This window comes from Lotus japonicus, chromosome 1, assembly GCF_012489685.1.
Source record: "Lotus japonicus ecotype B-129 chromosome 1, LjGifu_v1.2".
NCBI lineage: Eukaryota > Viridiplantae > Streptophyta > Magnoliopsida > Fabales > Fabaceae > Lotus > Lotus japonicus.
Genome location: NC_080041.1, coordinates 78,667,683 through 78,681,048, shown reverse-complemented (window position 1 = coordinate 78,681,048; position 13,366 = coordinate 78,667,683). Strand labels below are relative to the sequence as shown.

The 13,366-nt window shown below is 35.2% G+C and overlaps 1 long non-coding RNA gene across 1 annotated transcript; it reads right to left on the bottom strand.

The window, feature by feature from the left end:
- Positions 1 to 6,709: 6,709 nt before the first annotated feature.
- Positions 6,710 to 12,041, bottom strand: LOC130715737 (uncharacterized). The gene is made up of 3 exons (XR_009011754.1): positions 10,283 to 12,041; positions 9,391 to 9,437; positions 6,710 to 8,906 (listed from the first exon to the last, which is right to left on the bottom strand). It is a non-coding gene; the product is annotated as an uncharacterized LOC130715737 (long non-coding RNA).
- Positions 12,042 to 13,366: the final 1,325 nt, after the last annotated feature.

Sequence of the window (13,366 nt, the reverse complement as noted above, 5' to 3'; positions counted from 1 at the left end):
CAAGATGCAAGACTTGTAGTACTTTTTCGTAATGTATGTTGGTGCCATACATACCATGATAAACACCTTGTCGTAATCTAAGCTCATTTATCATGTCTTGTCGGACTTGACGCCAATTTTGTTCTCCCTTACCCATCAAGGAAGCAATGCATCTATATCCACAATTCCCATCATCTTCAACATTATGAATGTCAATGACATATTCACGGAGAAATTCGGGCACTTCATGGATGTAGTTGGCCGAGTAAACTTTGTCTTTCGGGTGCTGTGGCGGGAGTTTAGCTGAGTTGCTTGCAATCCTTTTGCTTCTCTTCTTAGGTGCAGATTGCTTCAAAGGAATGCTCTTCCGTTTTGCCGACCGGGTCTTACGCCCCTTGCCTTGTGGAGCTGATGAGTTGCTAGCTTGCTTTGACCCACCTATTGCATCAGCATTCTTCCAAGATGAAGGAATGCGTCTGGTAGTCCATTGCAATTGACACATCATGTCGATCTTCTACATTGGCTAATTGCCTTTCTTCCACCCTTTCTTGTGGCATGTTCACTTCATATGACTTAGGGAGACTCATTCTGAAATGCAAAACGAAGATTGCAAATTGTTTACTGTTTTTGTTACAGGCCAGAACTGTATAAATCACACTTATAAAGCGCGTGACAAACGCACTTTATAAGTGCGACAGAGACGCGGTTTAACATTGCGTCGGGATAATAATAACAGAAAAACGCACTCTCAGTGTGTGTCTCTGTCGCACTTTCAAAGTGCGATATTAACGCACACTGAGAGTACGGTGCTAACGCTTATTAAAAGTGTGATAAATCTAGATCGGGATTAGTGCAGTACCTTCACAGACGACGACGGAAACGAGGGAGGAGAAATCGGGTGAGGACGACGGCGGCGGCGTTGGTGATGGTGTTAGGTGAGGACGACGGCGACGGTGGCGTGGGTGGTGGAGGCAGTGGCTGACAACAATGTGGGTGTGGAAGTTGAGAGTGGGTTTGGCAATTGAAGAAGAAAGAGAATGTGGTGAGAGGGGGGTGAGTGGGAGTTTGAACAAAGCATTAGGAAGAAGGTGAGGATGGAGGGAGGGATATTTTTCAAATTTTCTCTTTTCATTAAGAGTATTTTTGACATTTCCCAATTTTTTGGGGGTCTGAATAGCTATGGGGGATCTGAATAACAATTCCCGTGATCATATTCATTTGTCATCTCCTTAACTTTTTTCCACTCATTTTCCACTTTTATTCTATTTCTTTCTTCTTCTTTTTTAAATGGTGAATAGCGCATGCAATGTATAGATTTTAAATTTTAATATATATGTAAATCATTCGTAATTAAGTATATCAAAAGATAATTATGTTTATAATTTTTTTCTTGTATAACTATATTTCTATCACCAGTAGTTACAAAAATAAAATATGAGTTTCATTTTAATACACCGTTAAATATGACAATCAATCATAATAAGTCATATAATTAAGAGAAACCTTTACATTTATTTTAAACTCTTTAAAATAAAAGTATACTTTCTAACTATATTTCTATCACAAGTAGTTACAAAAATAAATTTGAGTTTCATTTTAATACACTGTTAAATCTGACTCGTTAGCACGACAAGCTTCCCGGGAAGCTTCTCCTAGATGCTACTGGCGACATCCACCTGTTGGTGTTAGTGCTTTACTGATGCAAGATGCTATAGCGTAGTTTTTCCTTTTCTTTCCTTATGTAACCAAAAAAAATCTGACAACCAATCATAATAAGTCATATAATTAAGAGAAGCCTTTACATTTGTTTTAAACTTTCTTTAAAATAAAAGTATACTTTCTGTAAATTTTAATGAAGTTTATACTAACAATGGAGAGACATTTGATATATAAAATAGGGTAAAATAAGGTTTTGATTCAGGTATAATACACTTAAGTTTGAAAAATGGTCCATCCTCAAAGTAAAGTTTGAATTCGGCCCCTACTGTTTGAGAAACTACCTAGTGAGTTATATATGTTAATTAGTCAGTTATGTTTGAATCTGATCCTACGTGTAATTACCACATGGCTTCACCAATCTTGTCGGGGTTATGTTAATTAGTGAGTTAGTAGCAAAGGCCACCGGACCATTTACAGTAGGGACTGAGTTCAAACTTTGCTCCAAAGATGAACCATTTACAAACTTAATGTATTATACATACAGGGACCAAAACCTTATTTAACCCTACAAAATAACAGAGGCTTCTTCGGTCTCATCTTTATGGCACTAATTAAAAGACAACAATTTATATCTACAATATAAAGTATATTTAGAGTAAAAGAAGTCATAAATAATCAACATTAGAATAATAAAATTTAAAATGTCTGACAACATGCAAACTAGGTAAAGATGACACTTATGTCATCTGAAATCCAGTGGCATAGAAGAAGCCCCTAAAATAATAAAGTAAGATTTTTTTCTTCATATTTTTTATATTAAATTAATAATTATTTCACTGGCGTAAGCAATCACATTACCATCTCATATCTCTACATTACATTAGCGAATGATGTGTCATGTCATGTAATTCAAGACTTTGTTTGGATTTTTGTTGTGTGAATGTGAAAGCACATTCATGAAGTTGAACAGAGTAGTACAAGAAATTGAGGCTTGAATTGTGCTCATAAAAAACTTAGTTTTCCAAACGATATAAAGATTTATCATCTTTGTTGGTATCGTTTGGTGCAGTGGAAGTGTAAGAGCAAAGGAGTAGACGACGCACACAAATATTTTTATCCTGGTTCACCCCCAGAACGATAGGGCTATATCCAGTCCTTGGCAGCACCAAGATTTCACTATCCAAGTATCAAGGACTTCTCCTTACAAGTATTATATGTCCTGCCTCTTCAGGCATAACAAGTATTCTTTTGTCACTGCCTCTCCAGGCATTACCGAGTATTCTCTGGTCACTGCCTCTCCAAGAATTGTTGAGTATATATTCTTTGGTCACTGCCTCTCCAGGCATTGTTGAGTATTCTTTTGCCCCTGCCTCTCCAGGCACAAGTATTCAAAGAGCTTCTCCTTACTAAGTATTACCAGGAATCCTCCTTTACAACAAGTTTAAAGAACTTCTCCTCAAACGATCTTTCTCAATATCATTTAATCTACAAATAGTCTCTTCTAATAAGAGTGATGACAGATACACTTAAGTTAATGAATTATAAATTATTTTATATGAGGTTTGACTCTTAGTGTATATTTTATGTTCTGTTACCTGAGAAAGTTACATAGAATTTGACTCTTAAGAAAATAAACTCTTCATGTTGAAGTCGACGATGTTGATGATCATCTCTGAATAATGAGCACTGAGGCTTCTTTTCACGCTTAAGTGATTTGAGCATAGAAGCTCAATCTATGTGAGCATAAGCGCTACTTCTTCAAGTCTTCACTTATTCCCTTTATACTTCTAAATCTTCTGTGAGATATATTAGAGTCTTTGGAACTTGGTCTTAATGAAGATTCTAGTTGTTGGATCAAACGAAACAAAATGTACTTGCGTCAAAGTGTGATACTCTTTGATGGAGATCCTTTGCCGTAAAGATGTAATTTGTCATCTAGCAGGTAGCATAGGTTTGAACTTCTATCCGTTGGTGTAAAGATATGAAAATCTGATAGTGACACCATGGTTCCTTTTATCTTCATCATAACATTGTGTCAGATCTTCGAATTTCATTTTGAAACTTCTGCACAAAGCTCTCTTGGTTTTTTCTTCAGCGGGAAGTGTACTTGATTTGACTTTGTAGCTTGTGTTGAGTGAGAGCTTGATATTCTTCTTCAGATGATCTTCTTCTATCGTCTTTCCTTTCTTCAGACGATCTTTCTTCATCATTCTTCAGTTCTTCACACGATGACCTTTCTTCAATCATTCTGCTTTCTTTCAGTTGATCTTCTATTGAGCTCATTCTTTATGCTTCTCTTCTTCTGATACTGCAATCTTCATATGATAGATGTTGATTGTTTCAGACGTTCTGCTTTCATCGTTATTTTGTTAAACACACGATGCTTTTTCTTCAGTCATTCTTCTCCTAGAAGATTTATCAGTTTGGCACATGCTTCTTTCATTTCTTCCATTGGTCATTCAGAATGTACCTGATGGCGTTTGACCAAATATTCTTCTTCTTCATAAATGGTTTGTCTTGTGTTGCATAAATAAAATTGATGCTTAGACAATAAGCTTTGCTCCATTTCTTCATTTTTGGTGGAGAGAGGAAAATTTTGATGTTGACATGTTGTACTTGTTTCCTTGGTCAACGTGCTTTGTCTCTATCACATGATTTCTCAGCACTTGACTTTCTTCCTCAAGAATGTCAGAGATATTTCCATTTGAATATGATGCTATTTTCTCTTAACATTGCTTCCTTTGATCAGCCTTTAGATAGACAACGTAGTAAACGTTGAGTACAATCTTCTCAAACAATTAGACGTTGAGTACACTCTTCTCAGACGATCAGATAGCTTGGATTGTCTTTACATGGAGTGTCCTTGATGCTTTGATTCTTCTTCTGTAGATGAGCCTTGAAACTTTGCTTGATCTTGTATGTATAGTTCTGAAGCTTTGGATTCACCTTGTGTAGATGAGCTTGATGATTTTGCTTCTCCTTCTGAAGATGATCTTGTTGATTTGACTCGTCTTGTATCTTGATCTTCTTCAGCTTGAGTATACTAGCATATTTGACATTTCCTTGCTAGTGTTGCTGCCTTGTAGCGCTGATCTTCCTTAGCTTCTCCATGATGCGCATTGAAGCACTGATCATTCTTCTTCTTCTTTTGGTCAGACTATTCAGTAGATACGGTGTTCCTTTGCTTGTATAGTCTGCCTTAATGCTTTGACTCTTTCTTTGATCTTCCAGTGTAAACGATGAGGCATGTTTGACTTCTTTAGCTTGTCCCGTCTTCCTTTGATGCTCTTTGTCTTTTCTCTTCTTTGCTTGAGCGTCTCTTTATGTAGTCTTATACTTTGAATAAGAGACGACAGGGAAAGAGAGCATAAGTGTGATTTCTTGAAATACAATTCACATGTTATATTTAATCACAACACTTATACTCTTGAAAATTGTTATCATTCAAAATATAATAAATGGTACATTCAGCGTTTTTAACTTAACAATTCAATCAATCCAACAAGTGAATTCAGTTGGGCCAATATGCATTTGAAATCGTGATCTCAATTTACGAGGTACATAATGTTGTTTTGAATTGAAAATCAAACCTGCATGTATGATGATAGGAATTTATATGGTATTTTTGCCTTCGTTTTCCTATCTTTTTCTTAGGTTTTATTATCTTTTTATTGGTGCTTGCTGTGGTACCTTAAGCCAGACTAAGGTGTGGTACCCAAAATGAGTCGGTTTAATAATAAAGACTCATGTACCGGTTAAAATTTTGATTGTGTTCTATCGTAGTAATGCAGCGTTCCATTCTTAGGGATATGAGATTTGAAAGTTGTGTTTTCTGAGCTTTGTGCGTCCATCAATCATGGTCATTTTACGCGCATCTCCATCACCATTATTCGTTTCCATCACTCGTACATTTTTCATCAAAAAATGAATTTCATGAGATAAGGTTAATTGACAAGTAAAGTAAAATCTAAAGATGTAGTAATTACCTTGAATAACATGATAATAATTCATAGAATTACTAAATGGGGTACCATACCCTAAAAAATTACCACAGAATTTACCCTTTTTATTTGATTTATTAGAGTCTTTAGTTTCATTTAGTACTTTTACTACTTTAGAGTCATCATTTGCATTATAGTCCTGTTATAGTCTTTTATTGCATTTTAATCAATAATAGTTGAGTATTTTTGCATTGAAGTCCTTGGTCTAGATGTTAGAGCATTTAGGGGCATTGTTGGAAGGAATCTTGTAACTTATAATCTAATCTTTAATGGCCTTATATGCATTGGTTAAGGAGGTTTTAGGTTACAGAGAATGGCTTGATGGTGTGTTCAATGTGCAACCCTTAGTAAAGGTGTTTAAAGGAATATTTTCTTGTCAAAGGAATCTCATTGATGAAGAACTACAAGGGTTTGATGAAGCATGAAGGCTAGGAGGTTTCAAAATGAAGAATTGAAAGCCAAAAGAGTTGTTGAAGGGGGATTACAAATCCATAAATGAAGACATGAGCTGAAGAGAATTGAAGATTCCCCCAGCGAGGTGTGTTGCTGTTGAAAGATTTTTTACCACTCTACGTTCGAATCTCTCAAGACTCAATTGTAGTATAGTAAAAGGTTTTGTCGTATTCACATGGAGGTGTAATACTTATGCCGTTCAAAAGTTAACAAACTCAAACGATGGTTTTAAAAAGAGATTGATTGTTTGTTTGAACATGAAAATAAGTGAAAAGCCTTAACAAAACGATATAAAAGAGGTTTGAGATCAAGAGGAGACGATTGTTGGAATTGGAATTCACCGATTGACTTTACGCACTCTAAGACTTCATACATAAATCTTGTCCTATGATTGGTTCCATCACACCATATCTTATCTTACTACACGGTCTCCCTATGTGAAGATTATCGTCTTACTAAATTAACCCTCAATCTCTTGATTGATTAACAAAGCAAGAAGCATTAAGCATAGATGTTAGTTTGACTAATGATCCAATCCTATCTCTAGATCTTAGATTCATTAGATGATATTTACCTAGATTAGATTCAATTAGCTAGTTCTCACTAAACTTATCAAATCCATTTTCATGTCTTAGGTGATCAAGCCAAAACAAGCATTAAGAACAAAGTAACATCATTGAAACCATTCATAGAAACAAAGATTCATATATATAGATCAAAGTGAGGGCATAAAGGCCAAAAGGCTACAACTAATCCCAACAAAGGGAGATTAGCTATCCATTTTCATGGATAGCTTTAAAATCATGAAGAACCGAAGACTCCGCGATGTCTCGCCGTCGAATCCGGCACCCAAGCTTCCGCTTCAGCCTCCTAAGCTTTCTCCCTTGTTATCTCTATTTGGGTGTGTCTAGAAATGAAGCAAAATGGCCAACTCCCGTTCAAAGTGTGTGTTTGGTCCTTTTATAGAGTTTTGCTGTCAAGATTGCTCCAAGGTTGCTTCAAGCATCTTCAGGAAAGCTTTCTTCGTGGGAAAGAATTCTCCACCGCCTTATTTCCTTCCTTTTCTACTTCAAGCAAACTTCAAGCATTCTCCAGAGAAAAAGAACATCTTACTGTAAAATGATTGCTTGAAGCAATCTTGGAGCAGTAAGCAATATCCATCCTGTAATTCCTTTGCTTCAAGCAAGCTTCAAGCTTCAGGAAATCTTTACTTCTGTAACTCCGTTGCTTCAAGCATCAAGGAACCAATGCTTTCCTACACAAAATATGGGGATTAAACTAGTATTTGACATGAAATCTAACCTAAAACTAGATTTATAATAAACTACTAAAATGAAGGTTAAATGATATATAAATGAAGCACACACGTCATATAAGTGCTCAAAATAAGAGTGAAAAGTACGTAAAATTGGCACTTATCAACTCCCCCCAACTTAGCACTTTGTTTGTCCTCAAACAAAAGGTCAAAACTGTTTTCAGACAAGCATGATTTGAATATTTTTCAAAGTTTCAACTGCAAGATTTCACAAAAATTGAATGAGTGATCCAAAAACATAAATATGATGCCCACAATAGAATGCACAACAAAGATACAATTGCTTATCCAACATGAAACTCAATAAGCATTCCATTCAATCACTTATCAACCAGGGACTCACTCAACAACCTTAGATATATCAATAGAATCAAGAAAGGTAAGTGTTTAATTCTTTTCATCATTGAATCACAGAAGTCAAAGTTGTTACCTGTCTCCACAAACATCAAAGTTGCATGTTCAATTAAAGATCACTAAGGACTTTTCTAGGTTGTAATGAGGCTAGGCTTCAAAGAACTTGGTTTTTCAGATATGCAAAGTAACTCAACAAGCCTAAGAGAGCAATCACAACTTACTTTCATGATATTCACTCCCATTCTTGCTTTTAACCAACTCCATTCACCATTTTCAATTCAACTCAACCCTTTTCTTCCATCAATCTCTCTTTTATTCTTTTTTTTTCTTTTTCTTTTTTTTTTTTCTTTTTCGCCTTTGAATTTTACTCTTTTCACTTTTTCAAAGTATATACAAAGAGATTGATATAAATTACACAAACCATAATAGCTTTTCCCCTCAACTTGCATACAACCCACACTAATGATGCTCTCTTAGCCTATCAAGCTTAGGAAAGTCATTGTTTTTATTTGAGGCTTAAGGGTTATAAGAAAGAACAAAATACATGATTTTTCAATTTTAGGCTCAAATGGGGTAACTATGGAATTGACTTGAAAAAGGTCGGTTATTTGGCTAAGTAGTTGTATATATATATATACAGAACAAAACATGCCTTGATCATTTCTTATCAATTCCATGAACCAACGATCACAAGAGACTCAAACAAAATCAACCATGTAATTCACTGATGATCTCTCAACTCATAGTGTATAGAAACACTCCCTCACAGGCTAAAAAGTTTAAAATTTTCCTGATTTTTAAGCAACTTTCATGTTAGGCCTATGAGTACCATGTGGATCATGCAATCATATCAAGTCATAGCATAATGAGTGCAAACACAATCTCAGTCATGGATTCAATCAATTCAATTCATTTTCAGAGAAAAAACATCAAGCAATTCTTATGATAGCCATGCTAGTACTGAAAACAATCAATTAATCATATAATCTAGGACAAAAGTGCTATATACACTAAAAGAAACTAAAACAAGATAAAGACTACTCCCTCATGATGTATGATGTTCAATTCCAGTCAAATCTGGGGTTTTTGCCTCAGATTCTTGATCTCTCACCCCCTCCAAGAGTTTTGGACTGTCCTCAGGCCAACTGTATAAGAACCATTATGAACTTGTCTTACAGTCACTTCAAATCCATGTTAAATTACGAAATAGGAATGAGAATGATGATTCTGAACCATAACACCTTTCTCATGCTAAAGGGTCAAATTTTAAGTTCAAGGTGTGTTTTCCCTTTACAGCTTGCTTGAAGCATTGCTGAAGCAAGCAAATTCCAGATTCAGTGTATAACATGTTGCTTGGAGTTGGCTTGAAGCATGAAAACCAGAAACAGGGTATTTTTCACCAAGTTTGCAAGTCATACCCCCCAAAAATCACTCTAAGCATAATTTGAATCCAACTTTTGATTGAACAACATTTGATCATCAAGAGAAACATGTAGAGAATAAAAATTTGCACAATTCATCATGAATTCTACAAGTCAAGACCTAGGATCCTAAGACCTAAACACACTAAAACATGAAAAATACTAGTACTAAAACATGTTAAACCTAAATACTAGCATACCAACTTACCAATATATGAAACGTAGGCATAAGCACACTAGATTACCACAAGAACACTACAAAATAAGAATGAATTCATGAGTCTTAGAAGCATTATGCAGAGTTATGCAGATTTGTGCACAAAAGGACATGTTTTTCTTCACATTTTCACAACCTCATGACCCAAAATATTTAATACTCAACAAACCAACTTTCCATCATGCCATATGCATTAGAAGCATCAAAATGGACCTGTTCAAACTTAAAAACACAAATTATATGCAGACTTATGACAAGTTCCAATTTTTCCACACAAGATTAAGCATATTCACAAGTTCATGACCAATTTTATGAAATCGTCAAATCTAATGTTTCGAATCACCATGAACACATTTCAAATAGTAAATAAGACTTGTGAAGCACAAAGTTTGACAGTTTTACACGAAGCTTCACAAAATCACTACCATAGTTCCTAAAACACATAGAAAAACTGAAAAGATACAAAACATTAAAAACACAAAACAAAACCCTGGGTTGCCTCCCAGTAAGCGCTCGTTTAGCGTCATTAGCTTGACGCAAACACAATCAAGGTGACCACAAAAAAGGGTTATAATATAACCCCCTTCCTCTTTTTAGGTCGTTTGACTTGGATTTCATCCAATTTTCTTTCAAATCCTTTCTAAGTCAACACGAAGACCCTTTTTTTCTTAGTTTTCACTATCCAACTCATTTCACCGACATTCAACTCACATGCTAACATATTTACACGCATATGAATGAGAGAGAATTTACAATTCTTTGAAGAATTTGATGCAATATGCTTATCAAACTTATCACAAAACACAAAGTTAATATGCTCAACATTAAGAATTTCATCATTGCTTTGGTGATGTGATATGCTATTAAAATCTTCAAATCTTACCTCACCCTCTTCATGTTTTACCTTTGGAGGGCTTGGAGGAATCAGTAAATGGTGAAGAGTTGGATCTCTTTCTTCTTTTTTTGATTTTTCTTCTTCCTCCTCACTTTCTTAGACTTCCCCTTGTGCTTCAACCATATCTCTTTCACGTTCAGCTACCATATTAGCTAGCTTCCCCAATTGATTCTCCAAGTTCTTGATAGAAGCATCGGTATTTCTTTGATGAATCATTGACAATTTCATGAATTGCACCAAGGTATCCTCGAGCTTAGAAATCTTATCCTCTTCAGTGGGGTAGTATGTCTGAGATGATTGAAACATTTTGTGAAAGTGGTGATTCAGAAGCTTCTTGTTGCTTCTCCTCTTGAACTAGCTAACTAACACAAGAGATTAGTAACAACAAGGAAAGTCAAACTGAAAACAAGAACTATACACTATATTCACAATCATTCAAGAATGAAAACTATTGCAATGCAATTAGTATTGGCACACCTCCCCGGCAACGGCGCCATTTTGTTGAAAGATTTTTTACCACTCTACGTTTGAATCTCTCAAGACTCAATTGTAGTATAGTAAAGGGTTTTGTCGTATCCACAGGGAGGTGTAATACTTACGCCGTTCAATAGTTAACAAACTCAAACAATGGTTTTAAAAAGAGATTGATTGTTGTTTGAACATGAAAATAAGTGAAAAGCCTTAACAAAACGATATAAAAGAGGTTTGAGATCAAGAGGAGACGATTGTTGGAATTGGAATTCACCGATTGACTTTACGCACTCTAAGGCTTCATACATAAATCTTGTCCTATGATTGGTTCCATCACACCATATCTTATCTTACTACACGGTCTCCCTATGCGAAGATTATCGTCTTACTAAATTAACCCTCAATCTCTTGATTGATTAACAAAGCAAGAAGCATTAAGCATAGATGTTAGTTTGACTAATGATCCAATCCTATCTCTAGATTTTAGATTCATTAGATGATATTTACCTAGATCAGATTCAATTAGCTAGTTCTCACTAAACTTATCAAATCCATTTTCATGTCTTAGGTGATCAAGCCAAAACAAGCATTAAGAACAAAGTAACATCATTGAAACCATTCATAGAAACAAAGATTCATATATATAGATCAAAGTGAGGGCATAAAGGCCAAAAGGCTACAACTAATCCCAACAAAGGGAGATTAGCTATCCATTTTTATGGATAGCTTTAAAATCATGAAGAAGAAGAAGAAAGAAGAACCGAAGACTCCGCGATGTCTCGCCGTCGAATCCGGCACCCAAGCTTCCGCTTCAGCCTCCTAAGCTTTCTCCCTTGTTCTCTCTATTTGGGTGTGTCTAGAAATGAAGCAAAATGGCCAATTCCCGTTCAAAGTGTGTGTTTGGTCCTTTTATAGAGTTTTGCTGTCAAGATTGCTCCAAGGTTGCTTCAAGCATCTTCAGGAAAGCTTTCTTCGTGGGAAAGAATTCTCCACCGCCTTATTTCCTTCCTTTTCTGCTTCAAGCAAACTTCAAGCATTCTCCAGAGAAAAAGAACATCTTACTGTAAAATGATTGCTTGAAGCAATCTTGGAGCAGTAAGCAATATCCATCATGTAATTCCTTTACTTCAAGCAAGCTTCAAGCTTCAGGAAATCTTTACTTTTGTAACTCCGTTGCTTCAAGCATCAAGGAACCAATGCTTTCCTACACAAAATATGGGGATTAAACTAGTATTTGACATGAAATCTAACCTAAAACTAGATTTATAATAAACTACTAAAATGAGGGTTAAATGATATATAAATGAAGCACACACGTCAGATAAGTGCTCAAAATAAGAGTGAAAAGTACGTAAAATTGGCACTTATCAGTTGCACGCACATGCGTGCAGAGTTTAGTGGCTTGGCACTTTCAGAGAAGGTTGCACGCATGTACGTGCAGAGTGGAGGCACAGTAGCTTGGATGTTCAACCAAGCTTGCACGCATGTGCGTGCGTTTCATTTTGCCTATAAATAGGACTTTGCAATTTTAGTTTTGTATCTTAGTTTTTATGAAGTTTTAGCTTGTGTTAGAATTAAGGAACTCTTCGAATGTTCCTATTCAGGTTAGAAACATGCTTACCTTAGCCATGCTTGGCTAAGTTTCTTTTAGAATTTGGGATGTGGATCATTTACTTGTTATTGTTTTAACTTTCTGAATCTTCATATGGAATAAAAAGTTTTCTTTCTATGAGCCTACTCTTCTGTTTTAATATGAACTTGAATTAATGCATGCAAGTTATCTTACCTTTCTTTGCACAAATGGAAGTTTGGTTTAGAAATGGGGAACTGAGGGCCCGTTTATTCGAGCATTTTCACCTTAGGAATAAGGATAACGACTAGTAGTTGATGGCCTGAAACTAAAATGAACTTAATCTTCAATTTGACTAATCATAGGTGGCTAGGAATCGATTGTGATTTAACCAGTGAAGTCTTTTGAAAGTTCTTTTTGACCTGAGGAATCAACACTTAGAGATATAGACTCGATCAACAATAGAAAACATGAAAACTTTATCTTTTTCCATATGCATTCAGATTCTTTAAAGCATCAATTGTTTTGGTGAAACTAGCCCAAATGCTAAGCTCTCAAACATTGTTTCTTCCTCTTTACTTTAAATTGCTAAGTTCTTTACCAACCAACCAATTATATTGTCTTTTACTTTTTCTTTTGATTTAAGCAACCATTGCTCTTGTAAATCGACTTTTCCCCAATTTCTGTGGTTCGACAATCTTTTATATCACTTCGGATATTATGTACACTTGCAGAACGCGTACCAATGTAAGCACATTATCAAGTGTCAACTACTCCATTCATTTCAAAATGGTTGTTGTTTTAGTTTCTCACATATTCTTCAAAATATTATTGGTTTAGATATTTAATAGATCCTAATATAATATTTATGATATTTAATTCATGAATCACATGTTAAAATTGATATTTGTTATATAAGTCGTAACATACCATCACAAATGACAACAGAAGGGAGATTGTTGTCATTTGACTATAGTATATTAAATTTTTTTGGGTAATTTTTTTTCCTTCATTCTCGAAAGGATTCAATA